Here is a 12,629-nt window from a genome sequence, read left to right on the forward strand (position 1 = left end):
GCTTGCTCTCATGCACCGCATCCAGGCAATTGCTCTGCTTTATCTTGGAGCATCTGTGCCTGGAGTGGCGCCAGTCGTATTCTCTGGCTAAGTTGTCGTAAGCTCCCTGCTTCTTGTTTTTGATTTTGGCTCTCGACCCCAGACTGACCCCTGACTTTAATCCGCCTGCTCCCTCTGACTTTACGTTCCCGTATGGCTCCTGACTTTGGTGTTCCTTCCTGACTACTCTTTTATCCGCCCCCTGTGTTTGTACTGTGTCTCCTGGTTACTTGAACTTCAGCTTGTTATACGACTTCGCCCCCTTACTCCACTGTGGTAAAAATGTTACATCAGGGACTTTACAAAGACACATCTGCATGTTTTTCTCACTGTCTGACATGAAATCAGAATAAACCTTTCCCATTTTAGGTCAAATTTATATTTGCCAAATGCCAGAATAATGAGAGAAAGAGAATGTTTTAAGGCAATTGTATTACTTTCTGCAAAATCAAAATACACTAAGAGTACTATGCTTTTAAACAATATGGGACAGCCCATATAATGATGTCATGTCTTTGGAAGCTCCTGATAGGTTTATTGTCAACATCTGAGTTAATTGGATATACACCTGTGGATGTATTTTACCCCTTCAGCCCCCGGGCACTTTCCGTTTTTGTTTCTTGCTCCCCTTCTTCCGAGAGCCGTAACTTTTTTATTTTTCCACCAATCTTGCCATATGAGGGCTTGTGATTTGAGGGATGAGTTGTACTTTTAAATGAAACCATAAGTTTTACCATATAGTGTACTGGAAAATGGCAAAAAAAATTCCAAGTGCGGAAAAATTGCAAAAAAAGTGTGATCGTACAATAGTTTTTGGGATATTTTATTCACCGTGTTCACTATATGGTAAAACTGATGTATCTATGTGATGCCTCAGGTCAGTGCAAGTTTGTAGGCACCAAACATGAATAGGTTTATTTGTATTTAAGGGGTTAAAACAAATTCACAAGCTTGTCCAAAAAAGTGGCGCAGGTTTTGCGCCATTTTCCAAAACCCGTAGTGTTCTCATTTTTCGGGAACTATGGCGCAGTGATGGCTTATTTTTTGCATCTCGAGCTGACGTTTCTAATGGTACCATTTTTGCACAGATGCTACGTTTTGATCTCCTGTTATTGCATTTTGCGTAAAACTTGCGGCGACCAAAAAACATAATTTTGGAGTTTGGAATTTTTTTGCCACTACGCCGTTTACTGATCAGATTAATTGATTTTATATTTTGATAGATCGGGCATTTCTGAACGCGGCGATACCAAATATGTGTATATTTGATTTTTTTTTAACCCTTTAATTTTCAATGGTGCGAAAGGGGGGTGATTTGAACTTTTAGGTTTTTTTTTTAATTTTTTAAAACTTTTTTTTACTCTTTTTTTTTATTTTACTAGTCTTCCTAGGTGGCTATAGCGATCAGCAATCCGATCGCTCTGATCTATCTGCTGATCACAGCTATACAGCTGTAAACAGCAGACACGGTCACTTCCTGCTTCACTGGCCTCCGGGCCGTGTGAAAACGAAAGTGAAATGTCATAGCTGCAGGCGTCATCACATGACCCTGAGTTACCATGGCAACCACCGGAAGTCACATGATCACTCATGTGACTTCCGGTGGAGGTGGCGGTAAGTGAAAATCTTCACCGCGCGTATTTACATCTCGCTGCCAGACTTTGGCAGCGAGATGTAAGGGGTTAATGTTACGGGTGGAATTCAATTCCACTCGTAACATGCAGGCACACATGTCAGCTGTTGAAAACAGCTGATATGTGCGCCGATCGCGGCACCCTGCCCGCGGCAGGGGGCGGGGCTTACCATCACACGATCCATGATGGATAGATCTGTCAAAGGTTGTGAAGGGGTTAATGCACACCTGAAACACACTGCTTATTTGTGTAGCATCATGGGAAAGTCAAAAGAAATCAGCCAAGACCTCAGGAAGAGACTTGTGGACTTGCAGAAGTCTGGTTCATCCTTGGGTGCAATTTCCAAATACCTGAAGGTGCCTCGTTCATCTGTACAAACAATTATACATAACTACAAACAAGATGGGAATGTCCAGCCATAATACTGCTCAGGAAGGAGAAGGGTTCTGTGTACCAGAGATGAACGTGCTTTGGTCAGACATGTGCATATCAACCCAAGAACAAAAGCAAAAGACCTTGTGAAGATTCTGGAGGAAGCTGGTAACTTTGTGTCATTATCCACAGTGAAATAAGTACTGAATCAACATTGTATGAACGGCCACTCTGCCAGGAAGAAGCCACTATTGCAAAAGAAACCTAAAAAAACCCCAGATTAATGTTTGTAAATACACACAGGAACAAAGATCTTAATTTTTTAAGACATGTCCTGTAGTCTGACGCAATTAAAATTGAACTGTTTGACCATAATGACCATTGTAATGTTTGGATGGGAAAGTGAAAAACTTTGAAGCCTATGAACACCATCCCAACTGTGAAACACGGGAGTGGTAGCATCATGTTGTGGGGTTGTTTTCCTGTAGAAAGGACTGGTGCACTTCACATAATAGATGGCATTATGAGGAAAATAGATTGTGTGTGGCAATACTGGAGCAACATCTGAAGACATCAGCCAGGAACTTAAAGCTTGGGCGGAAATGGGTCTTCCAAATAGACAATGACCCGAAGCATACTGCCAAACTGGTTACAAAGTGATTTAAGGAGCGCAAAGTCATTGTTTTGGAGTGGGCATCACAAAACCATGATATCAATACATACTATTGGAAATTTTTGGGCAAAGCTGAAAAGTCCGGTGTGAGCAAGGAGACTTACAAACATGGCTCAGTTACACCAGTTCTGTCAGGAGGAATGGGCCCAAATTCCTACCAACTATTGTGAGAAGCTTGTAGAAGGATATCCAAAACGTTTCCAAGTCATACAGTTTAAGGGCAACAGTACCAAATATTAATGAAATGGATGTAAACTTTTGACGTTGCAGAAAGTAATAATAATGCCTTAGACATTCTCTCTCGCTCTTTTTTCTGGCATTTGGCAAATATAAATAATTTTGGTTCCTAATTGACCTAAAACGGGAAAGATTTATTCTAATTTCATGTCAGGTAGTGAGAAAAACCTGCAGATGTGTCTTTTTAGATAGTGTATGTAAACTTCTGGTTTCATCTGTACATGTCTCTTGAGAACATGTAGAAATTGATGCAGCAGAAGTACTAGACGCCTCTGTTTGTTATATTCAAATCAGCGGACAGGCAAAATGAGAATACCTTTTGAGATTTTTAATTAAACTAACATTTTTCATTATGTTATTGGCATTTTAATTTTAATTTTGGATGTGCAATCCATACGTAGTGATGCATTTCTTTTTATGGTCTCCTCATTTGCCTGTTAAAAAGTGGTAATTCCAGATTAGATTTTTTGTGGGAATATCTGCTTTCCTGGAGGCAGGGCTTACCGTAACTGAGTAATGTATAGAGATGACCAAATCTGTAAAGATTCACCTTTGGAAAATCACACAGATTTTACAGGGATAAGGCCCCGTTACACGCAACAAAGTATCTAGCGATATGTCGTCGGGGTCAAGGAATTCGTGATGCACATCCGGCATCGTTAGCGACGTCGTTGCGTGTGATACCTACGAGCGACCGCTAACAATCAAAAATACTCACCTAATCGTTTATCGTTGATACATCAATGATTTTAAAAATATCGTTGCTGGTGCAGGACGCAGGTTGTTCGTCGTTCCTGAGGCAGCACACATCGCTATGTGTGACACCCCGGGAATGACAAACAACACCGTTCCTGCATCATCCGGCAATGAGGTGGGCGTGTCATTAATGCGGCTGGTCTCCGCCCCTCCGCTTCTATTGGCGGGCCGTGGGGTGAGGTCGCTGTGACGCCGCACGAACCGCCCCCTTAAAAAAGTGGTTGTTCGCCGGCCACAGCGACGTCGCTAGGAAGGTAAGTCTATTTTATGCGTCCTAGCGATATTGTTCGCCACGGGCAACGATTTTTCTGTGACGCACAAGCGACATCGCTAGCGATGTCACTGCCTGTAAAGCAGCCTTGATTCAATCAGACAATAGCTACATAAAGCCTGGTAGTTTCCCTTACATTGCTACTTCTGAGAATCCAACCTAGTAACATTATATGCACTTAGATGGTGCACCCAAGGGCACAGTATGTGATTCCAATGTATTCTATGTATAGTACCATATAGTAATAAATACTACACAAATTATATATAGGACTGATGCTTTTGAATTATTACACTAAATACGAACATAAATTGTTTATTTTATTGGCCTAACCTGGGTTTTTATAATCATACATGGTTTATGGTTTATCTTGATGACCAGAGTTGCCAAAAGTTTAAAGGCAACCTGTCAGGTTGGATAACACATTTACCCACCAGATATCGGGCCAATCAGCAGGTTAACACTAGAAGTCCCAGAAATTTCGAGCTCCCTGGGTTCCAAAGGTAGAAATGTTAAATCACCCTTCTCTGGGACTTCTAGTGTTAGCGTTAGAAACCTGAGCTGTCTGACCAAGTTACTGAAAGAGTGGTTCATAGGAAAAATAAACTTTATTCCTCCCAGGTGCCACCGGCTTTCAGTCATAGAGCTGTGCTGATGCAGCTACAGCAATTGCTCACAGCACTGTGCGGCGACTGTAACCACTCCTTGGCACCTTGAATGACAACCAGTTAACCACCGCAAGCTGTCAAAGTGCCAGGGCATGCTTACAGCTGCCACTCACAATGCTGTGAGCTATGATTATAGCTGCGCCGATACACCTCTATGACTGAAAACCGGCATCTCTCGGCAGCCGCCCTTTCAGTACATTAGCCAGGCACAGTCTGTAAATAAAAAGGACCTTTTTTTAGTGTCCATGAAAGAAATAGATCCATCTGTGTGTTTTGTTTGTTTTATTAAACTACAGCAGATGTACAGAACATTGTAATGGTAATTATTATAGTAAATTCTGGGAATGTGACGATGGGTTGTAGACATAGATCACTTGCAATATTTATTAGTTGTTATGGAGATACAGATTTTCTGTAAAATAAAAATATAAATATAGATTTATCAGCTGTCTGTTCTTTTTTGTAAATTGCCCATAAAAAAAAAGAAATAATCAGGATGGCAACCTCCATGAAGTATGAGCTAAACAAAGCTGTTTCATGTGGTTGTAATTCGTCTGCATTATAAAGGGAATCTATTGCATCCCCTGACTATTCCAAACTGCTAATATAGTGGTATGGATGCAGATTTGTGTATTCAGATGAGTTCTTGTACTGTATGTTGTCTACTAATGTTCCTGTCTTTGATAACTGTACTTTTATTGTGCAGCTTTGTATATAAAAATGAAGCAGGACTAGTTTATTCATCCAGACTAGTCCTTCCTCCAATGTTCTAATCACACCTTCCCTGATTGACAGCTTACATATGATACACGTTATATTAGGACTGCTGGCACTAGATTTCCAACAGTTCTACCATAACATATATTGTATACAGGCTGTCAAAGATGCCCGGAGAAGGGAGTGGGTGGGTGTGCATTAAATCCTTCAAGGTAGGACTAGTCCAGTGAGAGAGCCGTTCTGCCAGACTAGTCTGGACTTATTAGAATATGCAAAGCTGCAGAATCGAAACACTTTTTTATATTGCAAGAACTTTTTTATATTAAAACTTGTGGATTACGCCGGATGATGATGTATCCATAGCAATATTGTCAGTAATGTATTGATATAGATGCATTTTTGATATGATATGATGTAATGTGTTTTTTGATATAAGGGTCATACAGCTGTCAGGGCTATTGTCCGATTCAGTTTTGCCCTGGCTATTATACTTTATTTAATCCTGACAACATATAAATCATGATAGCAGATGACTCCGTTTCGGATATGACACCATGCGGATGCCCTGGTTACCACTGTTTTTTGGGACAACCTCTTCCTGAATTATTATCACTCCAGATATGGTGGATGTCATATGACCGGGCTCCAGGACACTGTTGCTGTTTCTTTGGTAACGCATGGCCACAATTCCGGATATGACGTCACATGGATACCTTGGTTACCATCTTTGCTTGGAACAATCCTTTTTGGTATTATTCCAGCCACGCTAATGTCACATGATCGGGTTCTAAGTATGACGCAATGCTATTGATTTACCTGGATGTGATGTAAATGTAGCACCCCTGCGGTACCAGGTGCCACAAATGTAACCAGTGGAAACCCAAACCCCGGAATACCCGTACCAGCAAGTACACCAGCACCTTCAGGCCACATACACAACCCCAACACCAAACTGGGAGACTACCTAGTAACAGGTAAAAGGGGAGGGCACTGATTGGATGTAGCCACCCAGCCTGTAGGGAGAGACCCGGTGAGGGGGAGGTCAGTGGTCAGTTGGGAAGCTGGCAGGAAGTATTGAGAAGTTTGTAAGTGAGGAAGCGAAGGAGGCAGTCTAGGGAAGTAGTGAGAGGAGAGTGAAGGAGTAGAAAGAGTCAAGTACAGAAACTGACCTGAAGAACCAACAGAGAGCTGTAAAATGAGTGAGAACTGTGGAGTACGGAACCAGGACTCCAGGCACCGTGGGTTACCTGTGGAAGCATCAGACTCCAGGAACCACGGGAGTCCAACCACAACAAGTGTGCACGGAGGACAGCCAACCCAGGTCACAGCTGGCACGGAGAACAAGGGGAGTGGGTACACCTGGAACTGGTACCTGCAGGTTCAAGTACAAAAGGAAACAAGGCAAGTTGAAACTGCAATACTGGTGTGGACTGTTTCCTTGACGGCGTGCACTCACATAGACTGTTCCACACTACTATCCCCATCATTCACTGCTGGGGCCTGTCCCTACTTGCGGAGGGTTCTAACCATCCAGTCTGCATCACTCCATCAGCCCCAGCAGAAACCTGCAGCGGCGGCCCCCTATAACCTGGCCGCACACTGCAAGTGGCGTAGTCGAGAACTCTTTTATTATTTTCTTTTATTTCTCCCCTTTTCTTTTATTTTACCAAAACCCCTCTTCCTTTCCTGAGGGGACAGCACCCTAAGGGCCACGGTACCGGGCCGCGTCCACAACTGACCCCACTGCGCACCACCAGCCCGGGACCGAGTACCCCATAGCCCTGGGGCATCACATATATGCACTGGATATTTACTCGTAAACGCTGGACTTTAAAAAGGGGTCGTGAATCAATGTCTGATCACTCCTGGACGAAGCACTGAGGTTGCGAAATGTGCGTTGAGTTCACGGGGAAAACCGCTCCTCAGCCCTGTTTTGGACTCGGCTCATTGGTAATTCACTTCCTTGATACTTTTCTATACCGCTGTTTTATTTAGTACTCACTAGTGAGCATTCAATATATAAAGTTCTGTTGAGGTTTTGGAATGTCATGTATTCTAATTGAATTGAATACGCACACACTTGTGTGATGCTTGGTTCCATTTATTTATTGTATCAGGGTATTGCCGGATTTCCCCAATGTATACCATCTCTTGAGTTGTTCCATTTTTTAATATATATTTTATATTTTTCAATAAAGGATATTGGTATAATTTAAAATATTTTTTGACTTGCATCATTTCTTTTGGTGTTGATATGGTCAAATCATATGCTTTGAGCTCCTATGAGTGGGTTGTGATACTGGTGGTATAATTCATTGTTGCCCATGACAAAGGATCTTGTTGTCAAGGACAACAGGAAAGTTGATAAAAATGAACAGGAGTACCCCCTGCTCCTTTAATAATTGGTTACAGGCCTTTTGTGTATATGCTGCTGTGCTTGGGGAAAAATATCCTGAGACTTGGAGCGGACTGTTCCAGCACATTGACATTGTAATACAGGCATAGTGCAACTTTGGCGGTATGGCCTGGTACTTCTTTGACGAGTCTTTGAGACAGAGGCTTGCTGTTCACCCATCCATGCGTTGGGGGTGAAGGATGTGGGCTTGTGGCTGAACCTCATATTGCCTCAGCGGACTTCGTCTGGGAGACAAACTAATACGAATTCAGTCATGAAAAAAGGATTCTGTTTTGTGTTTAACGAATCCTCTTGCAAATGGCAAAGTATTTGTAGATACATAGATACAGGCATGAGTGCTCCTTTTGCGGGGGCAATCATCCCATGTTTAAATGTTTCAAAAAGTCCAATCAATCAATTCAGCAACAGCCAAATGCCCAAAAAGTTCGTTAAGGGCAGTGACAACAGGGAAGTTGGAAAAAATGGCTCTATGGCTAGAGCTTTTTACTGATCGAAATAAAGACAATCTTACCTTGTCAGGTTTTAAGGACGGTTTTGTGGTGCCTGGTTGTAAGGGCCACGGCTGTTATGAATCTGATAATTTAAAGTCTGTTCTGAGGTTTCCAGAAGTTGTTTCTGAAAAGATTGCAAAGGAAGTTGAGTTACGTCCCCTCCATTTGATTGTTTTCGTGTTTCCCCGTTAGGCACAGTCCTCAAAAAGGAACAGGGTTGCTTTAGGATGATACATCATTTATCCTATCCCAAAGATTCGTCTGTTAATGACGAGGTCGACAAGGTTAAAGCTTCGGTAAAATATGCATCTTTTGACCAAGCCATAGATTTAATAAAAAGGTTTGGGGGAGGGGCGTTGTTAGTTAAGACCAAAATTAAATTGGCTTTTAGGCTTTTACCAGTGCACCTGGATGGCTTTAATGCCTTGGGTTTTAAATTTAATGGGAAGTATTACTATATGTGCCTCCTATGGGCTTTACCTTGTCGTGCTATTACTTCGAGGCTTTTGCCTCTTTTTTGGAGTGGTGTGTGACTTCCGATGCTCCTGGGGTGGCATCTTACACTACTTAGATGATTTTCACTTTGTTGGTTCAGCTGGTTCTTAAGGGTACTTTACACGCTGCGACATCGCTAGCGATTGCTAGAGATGTTGAGCGCGTTAGCACCCGCCCCCGTCGTATGTGCGACATTTGGTGCCTGCTGCCATAGCGAACATTATCGCTACGGCAGCATCACACGCACATACCTTGTCAGCAACGTCGCTGTGACCGACGAACAGTCCCTCCTTCAAGGGGGAGGTGCCTTCGGCGTCATAGCGACGTCACTGCGGCGTCACTAAGCGGCCGTCCAATAGAAACGTAGGGGCGGAGATGAGCGGGACGTAACATCCCGCCCACCTCCTTCCCTCTGCATTGCCGGTGGACGCAGGTAAGGAGATGTTCGCCGTTCCTGCGGTGTCACACATAGCGATGTGTGATGCAGCAGGAACAACAAATAACATCATACCTGTGGCAGCAGCGATATTAAGGAAAGGAGCGACGTGTCAACGATCACCATTTTTGAACGATTTTGTGATCGTTGATCGTCGCTCCTTGGTGTCACACGCTGCGATGTCGCTACCGGCACCGGATGTGCGTCACTAACGATGTGACCCCGACGATATATCGGTATCGATGTCGCAGCGTGTAAAGCACCCTTTATGGTTGTAATAATTTATTATCCAAATTTTTTGAGTTGGCTAATCATTTTGGCGTTCGCAGATGAGAAGACAGTGTATCCACGCATATGTTTGGAATTTTTAGGAATCACTATTGATTCTGAAAGGATGAAGTGCAGGCTTCCAGTTGACAAGTTAGTTAAGATCAGAGAATTATTGGTGGGTACTCTGGCAAAGGAGAAAACGACTCTGAAAGAGTTGCAGCCCCTATTGGGAGTTTTAAACTTTGCTTTGCGCATCATGCCAATGGGGAGAGTTTTCTGTAGGAGACTTTATAACACGACGATTGGTTTTCATTCCCCTAGAGCTCATATTAGAATTAATAGGGAACTGAAGGATGACTTGTTTATTTGGCTTAGTTTTCTGGAGCATTTCAATGGTTGCAATTGCTGGCAGCAGGATTTTATAGCTTCTGATTTGCTGAACTTGTTTACAGATGCATCAGGCAGTGTGGGTTATGGAGTGTCCTTAGATGGTGAGTGGTCTTCCTGGGGCGGGACTCCCAGCATGGCCGCATTTTAGATCAGGTCCTGCACAAGCATAAACCATTGAGTATCGCTGCCATCAGTAGGGAACTTGGGTGCCTGAATGGGTGGTCTAACCTCTGAACCCTTCACCCCGCAGAAACTGTGCTTTCTTTCTTCCTCGGAGGCCTTGTGTGTGGTACACACAATACTAAGGGAGAGAGAGGTCTGCTGGTCCCCCTGCAGCCTGACGTTATTGTTGCGGGTTGACAGCAGGGACCCCTACCAGCCTTCCTCACCCTGCCAAGGCTCCCTGATCCCAGCAAGATATAGAGCTGAATCTGCTTACTTGTCTTCTGGACACACCGAGGGGGGTTTCTAGGCGTCCATCCTGCCAGCGTGTGACCTCCTGGATCCTCGGTGTGGGGCTGCTGGCAGAAATTCTGAAGGTGAAGATCTGCCCCTGCCTGTTCTTGGCTGTGGAAGGGGAGCTTTCTTCTCCCTGGGGCCTAGAGGCCTGGGGGGCCCTCGCGGAAAATCCCAGACCTCCATTTGCACTGTGTCCTGGGGCTGTTGTCTTTATGATAAGATATATTTTTCAGTGGTGGCATGCTATGACTGGCGTATTTTCAGCGAGCTGCAACCACTGATCCGTAAAATGGTTTATAATGTTCCCTTTGTACATTGTTATTGTTCTTATCCTTTTGTGTTTTTCCTTTTCCTGACTCAGGTACTGTTGTGTGTGGGACCTACCTCTGATGGCACCTCTGCTACATGTCAGTCTCTATGGCTTGCTGGGACCAGAAGGGACAGACGTATGTTGTTGTTATGCCTTACTCCAACCCTGCCCTGGGACCCAGGATGAGTACCTTACAGACACCAGATTCCAAAACTACATACACTTCACCACACTTGCAGTTTTTGTCATGTAATAAAAAACACAAAAAACCTGAGCTGAAACAATGTTCAGTAAACATGCAACATTAAGCATGTGAATTGCAGCCTCAAGACTAGAAAAAAACCAAAAAGAAAAATTGCATGAAAAATACCCTGACTATAAATAAATAAATTGCAAGTGCTTAATAACAGGGTACTTAGTGTATACATTTTTGCAAAAAGGTAAAAAGCTGTCTCACCTCGTCACGGTGTACCCATCTGAGACAGTCCCTAACCTACTGAAGTTAAAAACATTATCCATACCTGACTTGTGTCATGTCAAACTCCAATATGAATGGTGGCAAGTGGTCAGCTGTGTCCCAGATTAAATACACAGTGAAGTGAGACGCAATTAGTTGTTCAGTCTCAGTATTAGGAGGGCTGCGCCCCCAACTTGCAAAAAAGCAAGATGACATACAAAAAACACAAAAAACCTGAGCTGAAACAATGTTCAGTAAACATGCAACATTAAGCATGTGAATTGCAGCCTCAAGACTAGAAAAAAACCAAAAAGAAAAATTCATACATTCAGACAGCTTTTTACCTTTTTGCAAAAATGTATACACGAAGTACCCTGTTATTAAGCACTTGCAATTTATTTATTTATAGTCAGGGTATTTTTCATGCAATTTTTCTTTTTGTTTTTTTTTTGTCATGTAATGTAGCAGGCCTTAATACTCCACCTCAAACGTAAAACAGTCCTAAATCACATAAAAGGATTCTCACCAGATGTGGTCTTCCTTCAGGAGACCCATTGGAGAGCTGATAAGCTTGGTAGACTACTAGCATCTTGGATAAGACACTGTTAGGGTATGTGCGCACGTTGCTTTTTACCTGCTTTTTCACCTGCTTTTTTGCTGCTTTTTCTTCTGCGCTGTTTAATGCCAAAATGGATGTGTTCTTCTATTCAAGCAAAGTCTATGGGAATTTGGGTTTCTTGTTCACACTATGTTGTTCAAAATGCTGCCTTTTTGTGGCAGAACTTTGGTCAAAAACTCAGCTTTTCAAAGAAGCAACATGTCAATTGTTTTTGCCATTTGGGTTTTGCACTGCAAAGCTGAGTTTTTGACCAAAGTTCTGCCACAAAAAGGCAGCATTTTGAACAACATAGTGTGAACAAGAAACCCAAATTCCCATAGACTTTGCTTGAATAGAAGAACACATCCATTTTGGCATTAAACAGCGCAGAAGAAAAAGCAGCAAAAAAGCAGGTAAAAAGCAGGTAAAAAGCAACGTGCGCACATACCCTTAGGCTACGTTCATACTGGGCGTTTTCGCAGTGTTTTTTCAGCGTTTTTTAGCTGCAGATTGCCTTGGTTTTATGCAAATCCATGCTAATAAAACGCTGCTTTTTACAGTCTCAGCAAAGTCTATGAGATTTCTGAAATCTCATGCACACACACACAAACACGGCAGGATTTTTTCCTGACGGTTTTGTGAAATACCTCTGGTTTTGCTGCGTTATGAAAAGAATGAACATGTCCATTCTTTTCAGCACTTTTGCTGGATCAGCGGGTCTAACCAGGTTAATAAAAAACCCGTTTAGGCCCGGACTTAATCCACGGTATCTGTCCGGCACTTAAATAGTGGTGGGGATAGGGGGATTGGAGCAGGCGCAGTATATTTACCGAATTCCCAGCTCGGCTGTACGCTCCCGCGGCTCCTCCACTTCCCTGCTCATTCCATATTCACTGCTTTCATCTGTGATTGGTTGCAATCAGACACTCCCCAAGCATCT

Source organism: Anomaloglossus baeobatrachus, chromosome 8, assembly GCF_048569485.1.
Source record: "Anomaloglossus baeobatrachus isolate aAnoBae1 chromosome 8, aAnoBae1.hap1, whole genome shotgun sequence".
Lineage (NCBI taxonomy): Eukaryota > Metazoa > Chordata > Amphibia > Anura > Aromobatidae > Anomaloglossus > Anomaloglossus baeobatrachus.